At 46.3% G+C, this 20163-nt stretch overlaps 1 protein-coding gene across 9 annotated transcripts in view; it reads left to right on the top strand.

Moving 5' to 3' along the window:
- IFT81 (intraflagellar transport 81) overlaps positions 1-18044 on the top strand; it is a 229327-nt gene extending 211283 nt beyond the window's left edge. For 3 of the 9 annotated variants that reach the window (XR_006587848.1, XR_006587852.1, XR_006587857.1), the window contains 3 exons: positions 513-1071; positions 16421-16521; positions 16651-18044. The gene's annotated coding sequence lies outside the window, so the exon portion shown is untranslated. The remainder of the gene's footprint in view (positions 1-512; positions 1072-16420; positions 16522-16650) is intronic. The other 6 variants (XR_006587850.1, XR_006587854.1, XR_006587853.1 and 3 more) reach the window with 3 other exon arrangements.
- The last annotated feature ends 2119 nt before the right edge of the window (positions 18045-20163 follow it).

Genomic DNA, 20163 nt, shown 5'->3' on the forward strand with positions numbered 1-20163 from the left:
TCTTTGGCAAGTTTCTAGCCAGCGACCTGGAATAGGGGATAGAGATGCTTTATTTTTCTTTCTTCCAGTTTCCCTTTCTGGTCTGATATCTCTTTGAATGACACTCGTTGGGGTAGGGCCACAGGTTGTGGTAGAAAACAATGTCCCAGCTGCTCAGGTCTTTCTATGGGGTAATACTTGATCAGCCTACCTTGTGGGGGGTGGGGGGGAAAGAAACAGACTTTTTATTGATTTGTGTTTATTTGATTGTTCGTTCAATCAGCCCAGCTGATTGAGTGCCCTCTGATGGTCTGGTCACCCGTGGTAAAGTGCATCTGGAGGGAGACACTATGGTCTGCCAGTTACCAGCCTGCAGTCCTACAGCCCTGTGCCCAAGAACCAACCATAGCTTCTCGTCCTGGTGAAAGACCCTTGGGTTCTTGGTTGCTGTCTCAGCCTCCTATTGTTGCTGTAACAAATAACCACAAACCTAAAACAACAGAAATGTGTTCTCTTATATTTCTGGAGGTCAGAAGTCTTATGAGCCTAAAAATCAAGGTGTCATCAAGGCTCTGTTCCTTCTGGAGGCTCCAGGGGAGAATCCAACTTGGTGCCTGGCTTCTGAGGCCACCACGCTCCTTGGCTCGCGGCCCCTTCTCTGCCTTCCAGGCAAGCCATTCCAGCCTCTGTCACACTTCTCTCTAGCTGACCCTCCTGCCTACTTGCCCCAAGGGCCCTTGTGATTAAGTTGGGCCCCACCCTCTCCTTTCCTGGGTTTCTTGGGACCTCAGGGCTGGGTAGGAGCCAGTGGGGGAGTACACTGATTAGAGCCTTTGGAACTTTCCTCAAGACAGGAGGCAGTTGGACATTACAAGCCTATTGAGCCCCCTCCCTGCCATGGTCTCCATTGATGACCATGGAAAGAACTAAGAGTCGGGGAGTAAAAAGAAGAGGGACCCCACGTGTCTGGAAGAAACTGGATGAAGAAGGCTGAAAGCAGTCAAAGGGGTTGACACCACTTAAACGCGGCCTGGTCAACAACATCCTCATTCACCCGGATTTTGGAATCACTTCACCAGAGCACGACCTCAGGTTTCCAGCCCTTAAGGCCTTTATTTTCGGTTTGGGGTATTTTCTATTGTTTGAAGGTTGCCTTGCAACCCATTTGCCTGGAGGGTTTAAACAATATAGAGTTTCTTTGCTGAGCAGCAACAGTAGCCAAGAGAGACCGAATATAAACTTTTAAGTCTATTTTCTCAGAGTTCGTACATCAGCAATGGCTTTAAACAGAAGAACTCGCCCCCCTGGCTTGCCTCTCCCTGGGGGAGGGGGAAAGGGTGGCTGGTGGAGAACATTTTGTGTTCTCTTATCTTTCCTACTGGTGGAAGGGGACAAGCACCAGAATAGGAAAACAAATATCGGGCTATTAATACACCCTAAGTCCTCTAGCACATGGATTGGATTTGTTTATTTGTGAAAGAGAAGGATGCTTCTCTCTGACCGCAGGCTCCCCTGCCAGCTGGAAGGGAATGCCAGGCACAGTGCCCTCCATAAGGTGAAGGGGATAGGGGACCTGCACTGAGAACTTCCCACTTAAAAGAGAAAACGCTCAGACTTTTCTCAAGAGAAGTTGCTTTTCTGGCTCTACCTGCCTCAAGCCCCAGCAGCGTCATTCAGGGGGAAATTAAGAAAGAAAGGGGGGAAAGAAAAGGAGGGTTTACCACCAAAGGGCCATGGAGTTGGCCCCACCCCACCCCCCACCAGACATGTGCGTGCCACCTCCTTGTGCCCAACCTGCGGAGCCAGGGGTCTGGAGAACCCTGCCAGAAGAAAGGACATACGGGTTCCTCGGGTGGATCACTTTACTGGCAGTGAGCAGGGCAGAAACAGGAGTGTTTCCCCCTCAGAGGACAGGCCCTTAAAGCGGAAGGCAGGCCCCTGAGCTCAGATCTTGGGCTCCTGTCCTCCAATATGATCCCTTGGGCCTTTTAGTGGTCTGAAGAAAGCAGTGTCCCATAGTAGACAGAGCTTTCTGGAGGGGCAGGTGGTTAATTAATTATAAGCCTGCTAGCTGGGAAAAAAGCCAGAAGAGGGAAGAGCTTTCTCCCAGGAACAGAAGCACGTACACGCCTATGAGCCCCATACCTGCCATGTCTTGAGCAAGTTTCAGACTGCCCTTTGACCGCCTGAAGAGGTCTCTGCTTGCCACCCACCAGGGTCAGGCCTTCTCAGGTTCCCGGGAACATTTTGATGAGCCAGGAGTCCCAGGCACACACAGAGAAGAGGAGGCCAGTACTGGCGGGGGCCTGTCCTCTCCAAGAGCAAACAGGGACAAAGGTCGGTGTACTTACGGCTGCCTCTCCCAGCCTGCCTGCCTCCCTGCCAGGCCAGATGCCCCAGGTTGTCCCAGCCTTGCTACACGATTGCAGGAATCTGTCATCTCGGAGCCTGCTGGGTCACCCATTACCCCAGATCCAATTCCCAGGCAGGGGAGGTTAGGACACCTGAGCAGAAGGCAAAGGCTTTGGCAACTCAAGAGCTTTCAAACAGAAATGCTGTCGTGTCTTTACCTGTTCGGTTGGGAGCCAGACGTGTTCCACGTTATGATGCCATCATGGAAATATGTACGAAAGGAAGAATTTGTAAACTAGCTCTCCTGCCTGTCTGGAAAAGGGGGGCCCTCTGAGTGAACCACAGCTCTTCAGACACTCAGAATTTGCACAAACTTTCTTTGTGATGATTTCTTATACCATCTTCCACTGCTACCCCCAGAGCGTTTGACTTTGTCTGTGCCCCAGCGGGTCTAGGTATCTGTTGGGCTACTCAGTGAGAATTTAAACAACTTGGAGGCCACTGAGGTTGCCAAGCATACACCCGTCTGGCACAGATTTGGCGTGAGAGCAAACAGGAGAAAGAAGCTTGGTGTTTTGTAAAATCACTGAGGCTCTGGCCCACTGCCCTTCTTGTTTGGGATTAGAATTAGAAGTGGTGTTTGTTTGGGGCGCCTGGGTGGCTCAGTCAGTTGGGCATCCAGCTTCGGCTCAGGTCCGTGAGTTCGAGCTCTGCATTGGGCTCTGTGCTGTCAGTTCAGAGCCTGGATCCTGCTTCGGATTCTGTGTCTCCCTCTATCTCTGCCTCTACCCCACTCACGCTCTGTCTCTCTCTATCAAAAAATGAATAAACATTAAAAAAAAAAAAAGTGGTGTTTGTTTGGGGCACCTGGGTGACTCAGTCAGTTAAGCGTCCGACTTTGGCTCAGGTCATGATCTCATAGCTCATGAGCTCGAGCCCCGAGTCAGGCTCCGTGCTGACAGCTCGGAGCCTGGAGCCTGCCTCGGATTCTGTGTCTCCCTCTCTCTCTCTCTCTCTCTCTCTCTCTCGCTGCCCCTCCCCCGCTCTTGCTCTGTCTCTTTCTCTCTCAAAAATAAACATTAAAAAATATTTTTTTTAAAGTGGTGTTTGTTCTCCTCTTCAACCAATGGAATGATGATGACATAGCAGCTAACATTCATTGAGGTACTGCTGTGCTAAGCACAGCACCCACCTGAAATATCTCATCTCACTTTCCACCTCAAACCTGTGAGGCAGACACAACCTGTAGGTGAGGACCAAGTCTCCGAGATGTTGAGCAGCACGCTGGCAGTGACCTGGCACATTGATCTGCGAGTCTGACGTGCTTAGCTCCCTGTTCAGAGGAAGAAGAAATTGACAAGTATTTCTTTTTTTTTTTTTTAATATTTATTTATTTTTGAGAGAGAGAGAGAGTGCACGTGCAGGGGGCAGGGGGCAGGGGGGCAAAGAGAGAGGGAGACACAGAATCCAAAGCAGGCTCCAGGCTCCGAGCTGTCAGCACAGAGCCCGACGCAGGGCTCGAACCCATGGACCGTGAGACCGTGACCTGAGCTGAAGTCAGACGCTTAACTGACTGAGCCACCCAGGCGCCCCAATAGACAAGTATTTCTGATGGCTGCTGTGTGGACAGGTTTCTTAGAAGCTAGGGCCCTTGTGATTTATATTCCATGGGGCCATCTGAGGAAGCTGTTTAGCTTCTGAGGTGATAGATGAGGGCAGAGCGTGGGTTGAAGGGTAAGTCAGGACAGTGTTTCTTCTCTGGTCCCCGTCAGGGACTCCACAGGCTGACTTCTGGGCTGTGTTTATATCATTATTTTTAAGGCACCAACACCAGCTCAGCAGCTTAAGCTTTCTCTTCCTTTAGCCATCCACCATGAGGAAAGAAGCCAAGAGAGAGTTTCCCCAACCATTTCCCTCTGCGCAGCTGATCGCAACTTGAAACCTAAGACCTGTAACACTGTGGCCCAACTGAAGCCTGGCTAAGCCGCTTGTCTTTAGACCCAGCAGGAAACCATTCCATGCTCTAAGTATCAAGACTCGTCTCTGGGCCCAGGGGGCTCTGCTTCCACGGTTTGACCTCAGGGTGTTAGTTGGCTGGTGAAGCCCTGTCAGTAGTAATCCTGTACACTGGGACTGTCAGCAGCAGTTTACTGGAAAAGAAGGGGAGGAGGGATGCCTAGGGTTTGCATGTTGAATTTGGGGCTTCTTCTTGGAAAGTAGTCTCTTTGGAAAAGGAAGATGGTAGAGGAGCTCCTACAGCATTGGAAGAGCTGCCTCCATTTGTTTCTCTGAGGGGAGTGATGATCCCTGCCCTGCCCTGCCCCCCACAACTGGGATTCCTGCTCTGGGCCCCAGAGCCATTCACCGTCCTTTGTCCTGGCTGATGGAACTCTTCTATGGATGGGCACCGTTGGTAGTGAGCCCCTGGCTCTCTTGGCCACCCGCAGGTCCCAGGACCCTCCAATCCGATGCTCCAGCTTGATGACCAGACTCTGGCTCCATCCTGCCAGGCTCCGTCTGTCACACAGGCTGCACACATCAGCTATGCTCCACTCTGCGTTTCTGAATTGCCCTCACTGGCAACTGTGCGAGCAATCCCCTCCCAGTGTCCTGATATCCCCTGGTTAATAAGCAGTTCACATAAAGACACCAAGGACTGCTGTGAGAGGGGGAGAAAAGCTGAGGTTCTCTGAAAACAGGCCAGGAAACCCTGGACTTGGCCCAGGAACTTGGTGGCTCTTTCTGTTCTCTGCCCTTTGGTAGCCTTCCGCACGGGTTATAGAAAAAAGAGAAGCCCGAAATGCTTCATCTGAAGCTGTACGGGACCACAAGGCGATGAGGTATTTATTAATCAATGAGACTTGCTGAAGCCTGAGGTCCTTTCCTGGACGATACCAGTCCTCTCTAGAAGAGAATAGATTTCTGCCCTTTATTCTTTCAAACCTATTTCTAGAAGGGTGTTAGGTCCTTGTTAATTAAAGCACTAATCATCCACTTCCCTCTCATCTTTCTGAGCTGCCCAGATGGCATTCTTCCCACCAACCACCCCCCATCTCCTGTACTATGTTTTATCCCCCAGAGTTTGCAGATGTCCTTGAGATGTCCCTGTGGAAGGAACTAGTGGGGAGTGTGTGCCAGACAGGCGCCCCCCCCCCTTATTGTCACTATGGTCTGAATCCAACCCATGAGGGCAGCTGGAGCCCTCTCCCTGGGACTGCCCATTGTCAAGGTCCTGGTCACCTTTAAAGCCTCCTGCAGGGATCCCCATTGCCAACAGAGCCTTTTTCTGAAGCTCAGCACTGTGACATTTTATACTTGGAAATCCCTAGGCAAATACGTCTCACTTAATCCTCACCGAGCTGGCCCCCAGTGGAGACTCTTTTGGCCAAACTTATCAAGTATCTCTAGTTCTTGCAGCAAGTGTTCTCTTTGTCCCCGACATTGTGTTCAGGGCTTGGAATACAGGATAAACAAGGTAAGGTCCCTGTCCTTAAAGAGCAACCAGACTATCAAAGAAGCACACGCTATGGGCCCCTCTTATTTGGAATGCCTCAGACTCCTTTACCTTTCCAGGCTCTGGAGGGCCCCGCTCTCTGCCATTTACCAGCCCTGCGACTTCAGCTTCATTGCTTACCCTAAGCCTCAGGTTGCTCTTCTGTAAAATGGGGTCATGAATGGCATCTATCTCAAAGAGACATTGTGAGGATTGAATAGAACCACTTCTTTCTAAGGCACTGAATACATACTGACTGTTAACTATTTTCCCCCTGAAGGTGGCATGAGCCAGGGGGAGCAGAGGAAGCAAGGCAAGCTGGGTCTGGTCCCCAGCTTGCAGGCAAAAATGCCTCTTCTTTCAGAGCATGATATTCACAGGTGATAATAATTTACTTAATTTGAGTAAATTGGCTGAGGTATGTCAAAATACCTAATACATAGCAGGGGTTCACCATGTGTTAGTCTCTTGGAACGTCTTAAGGATCTGAAGACCCTAAAGCTCCAGGAAGCCAGCAGGGACTCGGAAAAAATGCCAGCGCCACCCTTAGGACATGCCCCCCATTCTCCCAGTTGGTTCTCAAGGCTTGACCCTCCCCGACTCGTTCTCATCTCGCCGCCGGAGAGCTGTGCTCCGTGATCAAGCGCTCCCTCCCTCTGTCCTCTACACTTCTGTACTAAGTACCTGGAGGCCCTCGTCCTGTCCACACTCAAGCATCACTCTGGCCCCAGATAGCCGTCCACCTGCTCTAATCTCTCCCTGCAGCTCCATCTGCCCCTCTCCTCAGCCCCCACTTCATCCCTTGTCCCCCCAGCCCCTTAATCAAATTAAGGGAAAGAAGAGAGTTTAGATAGGGTTGCTAAATATATTTCTGTTCAGGGGAGGGAGGAAAAGGGAAGAGTTTGCAGGAGGAGGCAAGAGTGTGAAATTCCTTAATGGAATGTGCTCTGAGAGCCTCCTTTCTCTAGAATAAGCCCGGAATCACCTATCTGGATAGAGTTTTCTCTCTGGCCAAGTGCTTTCACAAACATTATCTCATTACGATACAGGCCCGGTGGCAGAGTGCCCACTCCCTGGAAAGGTCTGCCGAGGCCATCGTGCCTCACGAGCTGGCCTGACCCTGCTCTATATATTTCACAGGACACCCTGGCCCCACAGGGGTGACTCGGCTTTCTGTGGAGGATGACACCAACGGAGGGGCCGCTCACAGCTGGAGGTCACAGTTTTCCCTTTTGGGTCCCCCACCACCACCAAATCTGGAATCTTCTGGACATTTTTACTTTTTAAAAATTATAAAGTGCTGATTGTAGAAAATTTTAAAAATATACTAACGTAGGGCGCCTGGTGGCTCAGCCTGTTGAGTGTCCAACTTTGGCTCAGGTCATGATCTCATGGTTTGTGAGTTCAGGCCCCACATCAGGCTCTCTACTGTCAGCCTTTAAGCATGGAGCCGGCTTCAGATCCTCTGTCCCTCTCTCTCTCTCTCTCTCTCTCTCTCTCTCTCTGCCCCTCTCCCTCTCTCTCTCTCTTTCTCTCTCTCTCAAAAAATAAATAAAACATTTTTTTTAAAAAGTTTAAGGGGTGGCTGGGTGGCTCAGTTGGTTAAGCATCCGACTCCGGCTCAGGTCATGATCTCACAGTCTGTGAGTTTGAGCCTCGAGTCAGGCTCTGTGCTGACAGCTCAGAGCCTGGAACCTGCTTCAGATTCCGTATCTCCCTCTGTCTGTGCCCCTCCCCCGCTCGTGCTCTCTCTGCATCTCTCTCCATCTCTTTCTCCCTCTCAAAAATAAATAAACATTTAATTTTTTTTTTTGAAAAAAATTAGGGACACCTGGGTGGCTCAAGTCAGTTAAGCGTTCAGCTCTTGGTTTCAGCTCAGGTCAGAATCTCACTGGTTGGTGAGTTCGAGCCCCACATCCAGCCCTGTGCTGACAGCTCAGAGTCTGGAGCCTGCTTGAGACTCTCTCTCTCCTTCTCTCTCTGCTCCTCCTCTGCTCTCTCGCTCTCTCTGTGTCTGAAAATAAATGAATAAACTTAAAAAAAAAAGAAAATTTACTAACGTATAAAGAGGGAAACTAAAGTCACCCATAGTCCACAACTTAACTCCTGGTAATACCTTGAGGCAGCTCCTTTACGTGTTTCTGAATTGCACCCACGTCTCTGTGTATATGCGTGTGTGTTTGCGCAAGACGGACTTTATGCACACCCATTGTTTGTATCAGCGTTTATAATTAATGTGTTTTTGTGTTCTGCTTCGTCAGAAATTCTTCTGACATATTACTTTAAAACAGCATGAATTAGGGGCGCCTGGGTGGCGCAGTCGGTTAAGCGTCCGACTTCAGCCAGGTCACCATCTCGCGGTCTGTGAGTTCGAGCCCCGCGAGTTCGAGCCCCGCGTCAGGCTCTGGGCTGATGGCTCAGAGCCTGGAGCCTGTTTCTGATTCTGTGTCTCCCTCTCTCTCTGCCCCTCCCCCGTTCATGCTCTGTCTCTCTCTGTCCCAAAAATAAATAAACGTTGAAAAAAAATTAAAAAAAAATAAAAAATAAAAAAATAAAACAGCATGAATTAGAATTTTTTTTCCTTATTAAAAAAGAATACATGTCCATTTTGAAATGATCACCGTTCACACCGATCGAGTCTTATGAGACTGGGAACCCCGCTAATCACTTTACACCCATTATCACGGTTCATTCTCCAAGCAGCTCTCCTTGGTAGATGCCGAGAAACTCCTTTTACAGAGAAGGGAGTGAGGCCTCCCTCCTTTCCCAGAGAGGTAAAGGAGCTCCTCCTGGCCAGCAAAGGGATTTCACACACAGGGTTTCATCAAACTGGCTACACCTGTGCCCTTATTTAAATTAGTGATGACATAATCTCCAATATGCATTTATGGTGATTAACCATTCCCTTTTGTTGGACATTTAAGGGTTGGGTTGGTGTTTTGTTTTTTTTTTTCCTTTCATAATGAAGCAATGATAATCTTTGCATAAAATCATCTTTGCTCACATCTCTTGTTATTTCTTTAGAATCATTTCCTAGAAGTGACATTACTGAGTCATCCTTCTTGAAGTCTTGTTACTTATTACCAAGTGCCTTTCCGGAAAGCCAGAAGGCATTCCCAGCGTGTCTGAGGGTGTCTAAGACAAGGTCCTCTTTAAGAGCAGTGCAGTATGGTCGCTGCAAATTGTATGTCTTTGATTGGATTTACATTTCCTTGGTTACTAGTGAGGCTGGACTTATCTTTCATACATCTTTTAACTAGTCGGTGTAGACCCGTGAGTAATCGTCACACAGAGCAACTCGTCATTCCTGTCCATACTTCGTTCTTGCTCTCACGCTGTTGATTTTGCCTTTCAGTCCGGACCCAGATAACTTAGGGGTGCCTCCGCGAGGAAAATTGTTTCCTATTCGACATATCCAGAAGAACTTTGTTCTCAGTGAGGACTTGTGTCTCCATTTCGACCCATCACCTCAGCCCCTGCCACCCTGTCAGCTCCCTCAGAGGTGCCCCACCTCAGAAGAAAGGTCAGAGTTAAGATTTCCCTTAACTGAAACTCAATCTGCAAGCTCAGACCATTCTAGAAACAGTATAGGATTTTTCAGGAAGTAACTGAGCTAAAGCCAAAGGGCCCATGCACCCCGCCTTCTCTTCCCAAGAAGTTTCAATTCTTTTTGTTCTCAGGGGAGATGAGAAAGGGAGGGAGGCCAGAAGAAGAAAAGGGGCCTTCTCAGGTGCCCCCTCACTGAGCTTCCTGATGGGAACCTCCTGGGCTCCTGGGTCCCTGAAGAGCCTGCGGTTCTCTGAGTCAGACAGGAATGCACCATCACCTCAGACAGGTGACAGGTCGACAGGTCGTGTAATCCCCTTCCTCCCCCTGGAGGGTCAGAAGGACAGAAGGTGCAGCCCAGCACCCTGCGGGGAGAGGCAGGTGCCAGCAGGTTAGTCACATGCACCCTTGGAGTCCAGAGGGATTTGCATGAATCCCTCACCTCAGACTCCAGTCCCAAATATCTGTTCCCATCCGGTGAGGCTCCCGGATGCCCGGATGCCTGGTACCCTGTCCTGCCTGCTGCTCCAGGACCACCCAAGGCTTCCTCCAGGCTGTCCTCCAAAGGGAGATTCCTTCCGGGGACTCCTTCCTCTGCCAGGCGCCAGTGCTCCTCACCTCCACTTAGGATCTTTGGCTCAGGTTGTTGGATAGTCAGTTCCTTCAGGTTTTCCCTGCATGGAGCCAGAGATTTTGAATGCTTGCAAGCAGGGGAAGTGAAGAAAGTGGGAATCTGGCAGTAAGACCTTTCCTCAGACTCTTTTTTTTTTTTTAAATATTTTAATGTGCATCTCTAGAAATCAAGGACTCCCATTTATTTATTTATTTACTTACTTACTTACTTACTTACTTATGAGAAAGAGAGAGAGTGTAGGGGAGGGGTGGAGAGGGAGAGAGAGAAATCAGAAGCAGGCTCCATGCCCAGCCCAGAGCCTGACACAGGACTTGATCCCATGACCGTGAGATCATGACCTGAGCCAAAATCCAGAGTCGGACACTTAACCACCCAACTGAACCACCCAGGTACCCTGCCTCAGACTCTTGACATACACAATTCCTATATGTGTTTACATCAAAATCTTGTCTTTGGCTCTATTCTCTATTTTGAGTCATGTTCCAAAAGCCCCCCCACCACTACCTTCTGTCACTCCAGCCTATCCGAGCGTCAGAATATGGGTGGGGGTGCTGCACACCATGAAAATGCTGGCACTTGTGAAGCGACGGGCATTATGAAGTGCATCAGAAAGCTAAAGATGGCACTCCACTTATGCTGGCAGGGCTTCAGTGGCATCCTCAACAAATGTCTGGGTACATCCTTCAGGTGGGGCAACAGTTAGAGTTAGGGAAGCAAAGATATAGAGGTCACGCTTCTGACCCTGACCAGATCATAACAAGATAAAGTCGGTCTGCAGGCCGAATGAGTGGTCACCCACAGCGCTGTACGAACTCCCAGGAGGGAGAACTCATAGAGGCGAGGTGGCCAGGAAGTCTTCCCAGAGGCAGCTCTTCAAGCTGGACTTTGAACTGAAGGCGAGAGTCAAGACTTGACAAGTGGCTCCCTGGAAGAGGACGTCCCAGCAAGGCTGTAGGGAACAAGCTAAAACTCAGAGGTGGAAATGCAGCTGGCACCTTTGGAAATTGCAAGACCATTCTAGCTGCTCCAGAACACGCATGAAGGGTTCTGCATCAGTCAGGGCTCCCAGAGAAGCAGAACCAGTAGGAGATATATAGTAAGAATTGGCTTATGAGATTGTGGGGGCTGGTCAGGAAAACCTGAAACCCATAGAGAGTGCCACCAGAAAGGGGAGACTAGAAGGAAACTCTCTAGCAGGAACAGAAGCTGTTGGATATATATAGGAATTGATATAGATATAGATATAGAGATATAGATATAGATATAGATATAGATATAGATATAGATATAGATATAGATAGATATATCATATCTATATGGTCTCATATTCACCTGTTGATGGACACTTAGGTTGTTTCCATGTCTTGGCTATTATGAATAATACTGCAGTGAACTTGGGAGTGCAGATATCTCAATATCCTGTTTTCATTTCCTTTGGATATATACTCAAAAACAGGATTGCTGGATCATATGATAGTTAGTTCTATTTTTAATTTTTTGAGAAACGTCCACACTGTTTTCCCCAGTGGCTGCACCAATTTACACTCCCAACAGTGCACAAGGGTTCCCTTTTCTCCACATCCTCACCAACACTTATCTCTTGACTTTTTTATGACAGCTATTCTAACAGATGTGAGGTGATATTTCATCGTGGTTTTGATTTGCATTTCTCTGATAATTAGTGATTTTTAGCATATTTTCATGTACCTGTCGGCCATTGTATGTCTTCTTTGAAAATCTGTCTACCCAACTCCTCTGCCCTTTTTTTAATAGGATTGTTTGGGCTTTTGCTATTGAGTTGTGTGAGTTATTTTTATATATAGATATTAACCCTTTATGAGACACATGGTTTACAAATAGTTTCTCTCACTCCATAGGTAGCCTTTTCATTTTATTGATGGTTTCCTTTGCTGTGTAGAAGCTTTTTAGTTTGCTGTAGTTCCAATTTTTTTATTTTTACTTTTGTTGCCTTTGTCAAGACTGGTGTCAAGGAGCTTACCCCTTATGATTTCTTCTAGGAGTTTTATGGCTTCGGGTCTTGAATTTAAGTCTTTAATTCATTCTGAACTGATTTTTGTGTATGGTATGACACAGGGGTCCCAGTTGCATTCTTTTGCATGTGAGTGTCCAGTTTTCCCAACATCATTTATTGAAGATACTGTCCTTTCCCTGGTGTATATTCTTGGCCATTTTGTTGTAAATTAATTGACCAAATTTGCATAGATTTATTTCTGGGCTCTCTATTCTATTCCATTGATCTATGTGTCTGTTTTTATGCCAGTATAATGTGTTGATTACTTTAGCATTGTAATATAGTTTGAAATCAGGAAGTATGATGCCTACATAAAGTCAACTGATCATGAATGTCAATCACATCTACAAAATACCTTCACAGCAACAACTAGATTAGTGTTTGATTGAATAACTGGGAACTGTAGTCTAGCCGCACTAACACATAACACTGACTATCACAGGTAGCAATCAGAAAGGAAAATAGAGAGAATGAGGTCAGCATGGTTTTTCAAAGCCTGAGGCTCATATACATGAGTAAACTTAAAATTTCCTCCCAATGGAGTTAGATTTCAGTTATCTTTCTCTATTCCCAAATTCTCCAACTGGGTATCTCTTCAGTGGAATCTTAGGGTCTAGAGAGGAAAATTAGGTTCATCATGATCCCTTTTTAGACCTGAAACATCATTTTTCCAAGGCTAAACCAGATAGGTTAGTTAATATGTACAGGTTCCAGCCTACCCATGTTTCTAGCACACATAGCACCAATAAGCACTAGGCCTGAGAATTCGTGGGTTAAGAAGGAAGACTATTTCAAAGTTTTCTCTCTCTCTTCCACTCTGTCCATCACTGAAACTAAGGTTCCAGAGGGCAAGAATAATGTTTGAAGGTATTTGTGTCTCCTTCCATACCTGCCACCCTTCCCCAAAAGTCTAAGATGGACCTCTGAACACCCAACAGGTCAAATCTACAGCTGAAGCCCAATGAATTAGGCATAGGTGGGAAGCTGCTGGTGCCACAATGACCCTGGTTAGATGATTCAGGATTCACCAGCTCAGGACTAGTAATGAGCCAGTTTGCTCATTCCTGGAATGGTCATACAGAAAAAGAAAGACTAAAACTCTCTGGTCTGATATGGAGCTTATGTGAGAGATCTGAGGGAGGATTCTATCCATTCTGTGACTTGGGAAGTGAATCATGCATGACTCTGGGCCTTGCCCTGTTAAGAGTTTGGTGCTCTTAATGCCTTAGAGCCACAGGTGACCCTGGGGAACAGCTAGGAGGAAGCTTCCACTGAAAGTTTACATCTGTGCACCTGGGCTTCTGAGAGCTGGTTCCATCCACGTCAGTAGCTTCAAGAGCAGAAAAATGACAGAATGAGGCTGATGAACTCCTTCTGACAGTTACATCTGCCTTTCTGGAAGAAAGAGGAGGAAAATAAGAAACAAGTGGCAATGCTTCCCAGATTTAGAAAGTAAAAAAATAGCCAACATGGCATCTGAGATGCTTTGGTCACTGGGATCTTGGGTCCTGTGCCTGAGCCCTGCTCCATCTGGAATCACTCTCAAAGGCCTAACCTAGGGGGTAGAATGGGGTGGCCTAACCTAGGGGGTGGAGTGGGGTGGAGCTGCCAGAGCCCAGAGCACCTAGTGTAGCTACAGTTGAATTAGCAGAATAGAGAGCATAGGTGAAAGGTGGGCTCACTAAACTGGTATTGTCCTCAAGAGCAGGACAGTACAGCCAGGATCAAAATGATATGGAGCAGCCTCTAAGAAAAACAGTATGGAGATTCCTTAAAAAAATTAAAAATAGAACTACCATATGATCCAGCAATTCCACTTTGGGTATATATCCAAAAGAATTGAAAACAGATCTTGGAGAGCTATTTGCACACCATGTTCCTCGCAACATGTTCACAATGGCCAAGAGAAGGAACCAACCTAAATGTTCACCAACAGATGCATGGAGAAAAAAGATGTGGTGTATACATGCAATGGAATTTCATTCATCCTTAAAAAAATAAATAAATAAATAAATAAATAAATAAATAAATAAATAAATAAATAAATAAGGAGGGGCACCTGGGTGGTTCTGTCGGTTGAAAGTCCAACTCTTGGTTTCAGCTCAGGTCATGATCTCACGGTTCATGAGTTCGAATCCCACATTGCACTGTCAGCGCAGAGCTTGCTTGGGATTCTCTCTTTCTCTCTCTTCCTCTGCCCCTCCCCTGATCACACACGCACACTCTCTCTTACTCTCTCTCTCAAAAATAAATAAACTTAAAAAAAAAAAAGGGAAATCTTGTCATATGCTACAGTGTGGATGAACTTTGAGGGCATTATGCTAAGTGAGATAAGCCAATTGTAAAAAGACAAATATTGCATGATTCCACTTCTATGAGGTATCTAAAACAGTCAAACTCTCAGAGAGTAGAATGGTAGTTGTCGGGGTCTGGGAGGCTGGGGACAAGAGGGGAGTTGCTGTTACACTGGCATAGAGTTTCAGTTTTGCAAGATGAAAAAGTTCTAGAGATCTGTTGCACAACAAAGTGTATGTAGTTACTACCATACACTTAAAAATAGTTAAGATGGTAAATTTTATGTGATGTTTTTGACTGCAATTAAAAGAAAGGGGGGTGTGGCACTATAAAACCCAATTATGCATGTGCTAAGATTAGCTCAGTAATGAGTCTTGAAGTGGAATCCTGTCTGCTGTGCGGGGTACCCCATACACGGCATGGCAGGCCCCTGCCCAACCTCACCAAGCCACCTGGTCCACCCAGAACACATTATCTGGAAGAACAAAAGCATCATCTTCATATACATTGGCCATTTCCCATGATTCCCCCAAGCTGATTTTGTTCTAGTATTTTTACAAATCAGTGAAGTACTTCTCTCTAATAATAATGGTAATAACCAGCATTTGCTCAAAACTTACAACAAAGAAATTACATTATATATGATGAGTAAGATGAAAATTAACTGTAGTCAAGCCAATCCCCAAAAGCCCTTTAAATTGCCAACAAAATACTATATATATATATATATATATATATATATATATATACGGTTTAGTGTAAACAACCCTCCTATATAGTAGTTCTTATACAAACTAAACTGTTTGAATTATTGTGGTAGCTCAGAGGAACCAAAAGGAAAGTATACGCAAATGTCTGGATAGTCACATCATTTCATAACTATTGGTGGTGGGGGGGTGCTGGCGAGTGAAAAGTTTATGCTGATCTGCGGGTTTTACTCGGTTCTCTCTTTTTTTATTTTTTAAAGTTTAAACCTTTATTTATTTTGAGAGAGAGAGGGAGAAAGAATCCCAAGCAGGCTCCATGCTGTCGGCATAGAGCCTGATGTGGGACTTGAACCCACAAACCCTGAGATGATGACCTGAGCTGAAATCAAGAGTTGGACACTTAACTGACTGAGCCACCAAGGCGCCTCTTGTTTCTCTTTTAATACTAAGGCTCTATAAAAACCTGACAATTGAGAAATTGTCATCAGCCAATATTCCCACAGTGCCAAATCCCATGGCAATGCTTTCTTCAAGGTACGAGCAGCCTTCACAGTCTGAAAGAGGAGGTGGGACCTATCACACAGAGATGAGTTCTCTACGGTGCAAACCAGTCTATTTCCAGGCACCGGCAGTGCAAAATTTGGCAGCCCTAAATGAAGTCACATCAGTTTTGGAAGCAAGGGGGAAAAAACAGCTAAGTGTTTTAGGGAAGAGAGAGAAAGTGAAATCCTCATCTTTGATTTGGTCTGGGAAATCCGACATTGTAAACTTAATAATATGGATTACAGAGGAAGGGGAACAATGAGGATTTCAGCTTTTCCTGTGTTGTTCTACTTATTTATTTCAATATATATATAATTAGAGAGGAAGAAAAATGAAGTAGCTGTAGATGTAGATAAAGATATAACTAAACCTGAAGTTTTTTTTTTTAAAAAACAACATAATTGTGAGTAAAAAAAAAAGCAATATGCAGGAAACACACAGAATTGGTGAGGTCTGTATGTACGATTAGAAAATGCAAAACAGTACAGTTTGCAAAATTGCTTATGGAGATACATATAGATATTTATCTTTGGTAAAAATATAAAACTGTGCATGAGGAAGACAAACTCTGAGTTCAGGACAGAAGTCTCCACTGAGAAACAAAGGAGGAGGAATTCACAGAGCTCACAAGGACTCCGATTGTGCCAAGCGTGTTACATTTCTTCAAATGGATGATGGGTATATGAGTGCTTATTATATAATTATTGTACTTTTTTATATGTCTGGCATATTTCTTACTAAAAAAAGGAACATATGAAAAATATGAAGCCTCTATATACTCAATAACGTTAGCAGATGTGTTTATTGTTGTACGATTGACCCCAATGATTTGTTTCAAGGAGGCTGGATCTTAAGAGGAGCCTAAGATAAAGGTGTGTGTCTGTCCACCAGCTCTACCAAGTGCTATGCTACACACTTCACTTGAGGAAAGCTGCCTGAGGTAGGTTCTATTTTCCACATCTCACCAAAGAGGGACTAGGGACACCGATTAAGTAGTTTGCCTAAGAGCATACATTCCTCACCAGGTGGCTGCAATTCCCTGAATTTGTTTCCCTTCAATTTCCAAAAGGTGGTATTTTGGAAGACCTGTGATAACTCTGAATCATGAAACTGGAGGAACAGAACAAATCACAAGTTAAAACATACCTAACATCTGCCAGAAAGTACCCGCTGAGAGCATCATTAGCCTGAAGTCTGGATCTAATGCACTAAGCCCTTCCCTTCCCTCTTAACCCCAATCTCTTTAATTGACATTTAGTTGCCTGCGGTCAGATCTCTTTCAATCCCAGTGTCTACAGGCTCCTGATCTTGGGCGACTGGGACAGCTAGACCTATCTTTTCTTAGGCCCACTCTTGCTTTATTTCCCTTTTTTTGGTGTGTGCATACTGCTTTAATTGGGCAATCATTATGCCATACTCCCATTAACGTCGGTGGGGAAGTGAGTAATCAAACTCTCAATTGTAAGCTTCGGTAAGATAAGGTCAGCAAGACGTGTGGTCCTGAGATGGCACCCCGCACCCGCAAGGGAAAATGACTCTCGGTGGCTCTCACTGTTTTGGGGCTTGTTTGCGTTGCTGTGCACTTGTAATGGAAAACGAATAAAAATAAAAATCCCGGGGCCCATTTTGGCGCGCGCTTGGGAAGTTAATCCCACTGTCCTGGCAGAATTCCAGCTCAGGTCACTGCATTCTGCTGGCGGAAGCCGCCTCATGCGGTTTTCAGTGGATGTCACTTTCTTCTTTGCATCCTTCTCAGGGCTCCGTGTGCAGCGCATTCAACAGCTGGCCCTTCCCCACCTGCAGGAGCTACAGTTCTGCAGAACTCAGAATGACCCCTGCCTCTTCCCCGGGCAGGAAATTAACCTGCTCCAAGGACCAGCCACTGAGATATTTGCTACAGTCAAGATCTATATGAATGTGTCTTTCTCTGAGTGCCTTTAAGCAGCCACAGAATCAGATTACTCTCCTTAAAAGATTTTTCAAGGAATCACACAGTTTCTTACAAGTCTCTAATGCATATATTCCCTCCATTTGTTTTGTAACGTTTTGTTATGCAAACTAAAAATGTCTCCTTATCTGAAGTACTTAGAAATTTATCTCCCTTCCACCCATATATGCTTATTGTTGCTGCTTTTGTTTTCACAGATTTTTTTTCTAGTGTGTAACTCTTTCCCCTATGAAATGTATTGCATTTTATGGTGCGAGGAATGGTTCTAACTAGTTGTTCCCCCATACAAATAATCTTCTGTTCTTAACAATGTTTACTGAATGGCAGTTTCCAATTGTGTGTCTTCCGCACATGACTTAAACCTGTCTGACCATCAGCTTTCAGGATCTGGGGAGCTAGGAATGACACCTACCTGACAGGCTTATCCCAAGGATGGAGTAAGCCAGCACGTGAAAAGGTCCTAGCACGTTGCATGCATGGCAGATATGTGTTTAATAAATGATGTCTTCCTTTTAGTCTCCTTTCCTTCCTTTTTGTCTGCATCCGCCTTTTTTCTCCTAGAGCCCTTTTATGTACCACTGAAATCAAGCGTCTCTAGAATGATCCAGATGTTGTCTATCCCAGGTTATATATTAGGAAGCTACTAAGTAGAAAGGTTGGGGGAAGTGGAGGAGGTAGAAGGCAGTGAAGACACTTTTCTTCAAGGGACCCCACCTAACAACACTTACACTTTCTTCGCTTGCAAATGACAGGCTGTTTCTGCAGCCTCCTCTGTCCCCACGTCAGAGGATCCCTCTTAGAGGCTGCTCTTCTGAGGCCTTAAAATGCTCCCCTCCCCAAGTTGCCATGTCAGATGTTTAAGGGAAATCTGATTTTTTAAGGACAAGGCTCTATGTGTGGGTTGTTTTATTTCGGGGGTAGGGTGGGGGTAGGAGTTGGCCATGGGTTTGCTGCATTCCAGGAAGAGGGAGGACTCTGCTCTCCTCCGATGAGTCATGGAAGAGAAACGTCTAATGTTTGCAAACATCTCCAGCCAAGCCTTTGCTTTCTTGGACTCCACCCATCCCCCCCCACATCTGTGCAGATTGGACCCACCTGAGAAGATTCAAAAGCGAAGCTTGAAGGCTAAAGCAGAGGCTGTGGATTCTACCACCATTTGAAATGGAAAACCACTAAGAGAAGGAAGGGGAAGCAGTACCCTTGTATCTGGACTCCAGCATGTGAGACACGGGACAAGACCTTACATTGGGTGTATCTGTCTCCAAATCAGGACATGATCTGGGTGGTGCAGGAGCACTGAGTGAATGAACAAGGCTGTCCCAAGAGGCGTCTGCAAAAGGACTGGAGACTGAGAGAAGCCTCTGGTGGGAGAAAGGAGCAAAGGGGATTGCAGAGAAGAAAGCAAGGGCTAGGAAGAGGGGAAGCCTTGCAAGTGGGAGAAGCCAGGAGCTGCTGCTTTCGGGGGAGGATGAAGGCCGAGCGGGCTGGTGAGAGACCGGAGCAGGCGGGGGTGTGCGGGCGAGGACCATCGCCTCAGCCTCGGCAGACTGCTGGAGCCAGATGGGGCTCATGATGCATCTTCCCAGATGGAACGGATCAGGCTCGTCAGACATGCTTCCCTCAGGATACACAGTGTCCCCCTCCCTCCCCCTCTCTGAAATCAGGAGAGAATCACAAGGTGACTTGGGAGGGCAGCCAGCCTCCAGGGATCTTGTGTGAACTATCAGGTAACGACAGCGGAATCACAATAGGAGACCTAAACATGCCTCCACCACCACCACCCCCTTTTTTTTTCTATTGTGGGACATCAAGGGAGCAAGCTCATGAGCTTGGGAACAAAGATCCTATTCTAGGAATTTGTCCACTGCAACCCTACCCGGCACATTCACAAGCCTTGGATTTCTGCCCGACGGAAACTCTACCTGCTCACTGTGCCCCTACCACCGCCAGAGCAACACCCTGGCACCTGGCAGGGAAGGGAGACTCTGAGTGGCTCATCATTTAAAATTAAAAATCACATTTAATCACTGTTCATTTTTCTACCAGGCTCCGAAGGCCCTGTCGTCTCTTCATTTTAAACATTTTGCTGTTCAAGATCTGAGCACCTTGGGGGGTGAGACAGGAGGGCAGTGGAAGAGAACTTTTGAAATCTTTCCACAAAAATCAAAGAACAAACCGACTGGAGGGAAAAATAGCTGCTATATTTAAACTACATTATCCCATCAGGGAGTTATGGTTTTGAAAACCATTCCGCAGTACTTTGTTTGGCACTGATGCATGGGTTTCTTGTCTTTAATTTTTTTTTTAAATGGCAACATTTTTTTTTCCCAGAGCAGCAATTGCAAAGGAAGTGAAGGGCTTCGTGAATTAGTTTGGGAGATATGTACCGAACACCTGCTACAAGCCCTGCATCACGCTAGGCACTGGGAGGACAGAGTAAATGAGGGAGCCCTCAGGTCCTCAAAACAAATAATTATCATGCATTCATTCATTATTGTGCATATTTTAAGTACATATGATCTCTGTTCTCCTGGAATTTTTTAAAAATAAGTTTATTGTGTGTGTGTGTGAGAGAGAGAGAGAGAGAGAGAGAGAGAGAGAGCGCGAGCGAGAGAGAGCGCGGGCGAGCCAGGT

The sequence above is a fragment of the Felis catus genome, chromosome D3 (genome assembly GCF_018350175.1).
Source record: "Felis catus isolate Fca126 chromosome D3, F.catus_Fca126_mat1.0, whole genome shotgun sequence".
Classification (NCBI taxonomy): Eukaryota; Metazoa; Chordata; class Mammalia; order Carnivora; family Felidae; genus Felis; species Felis catus.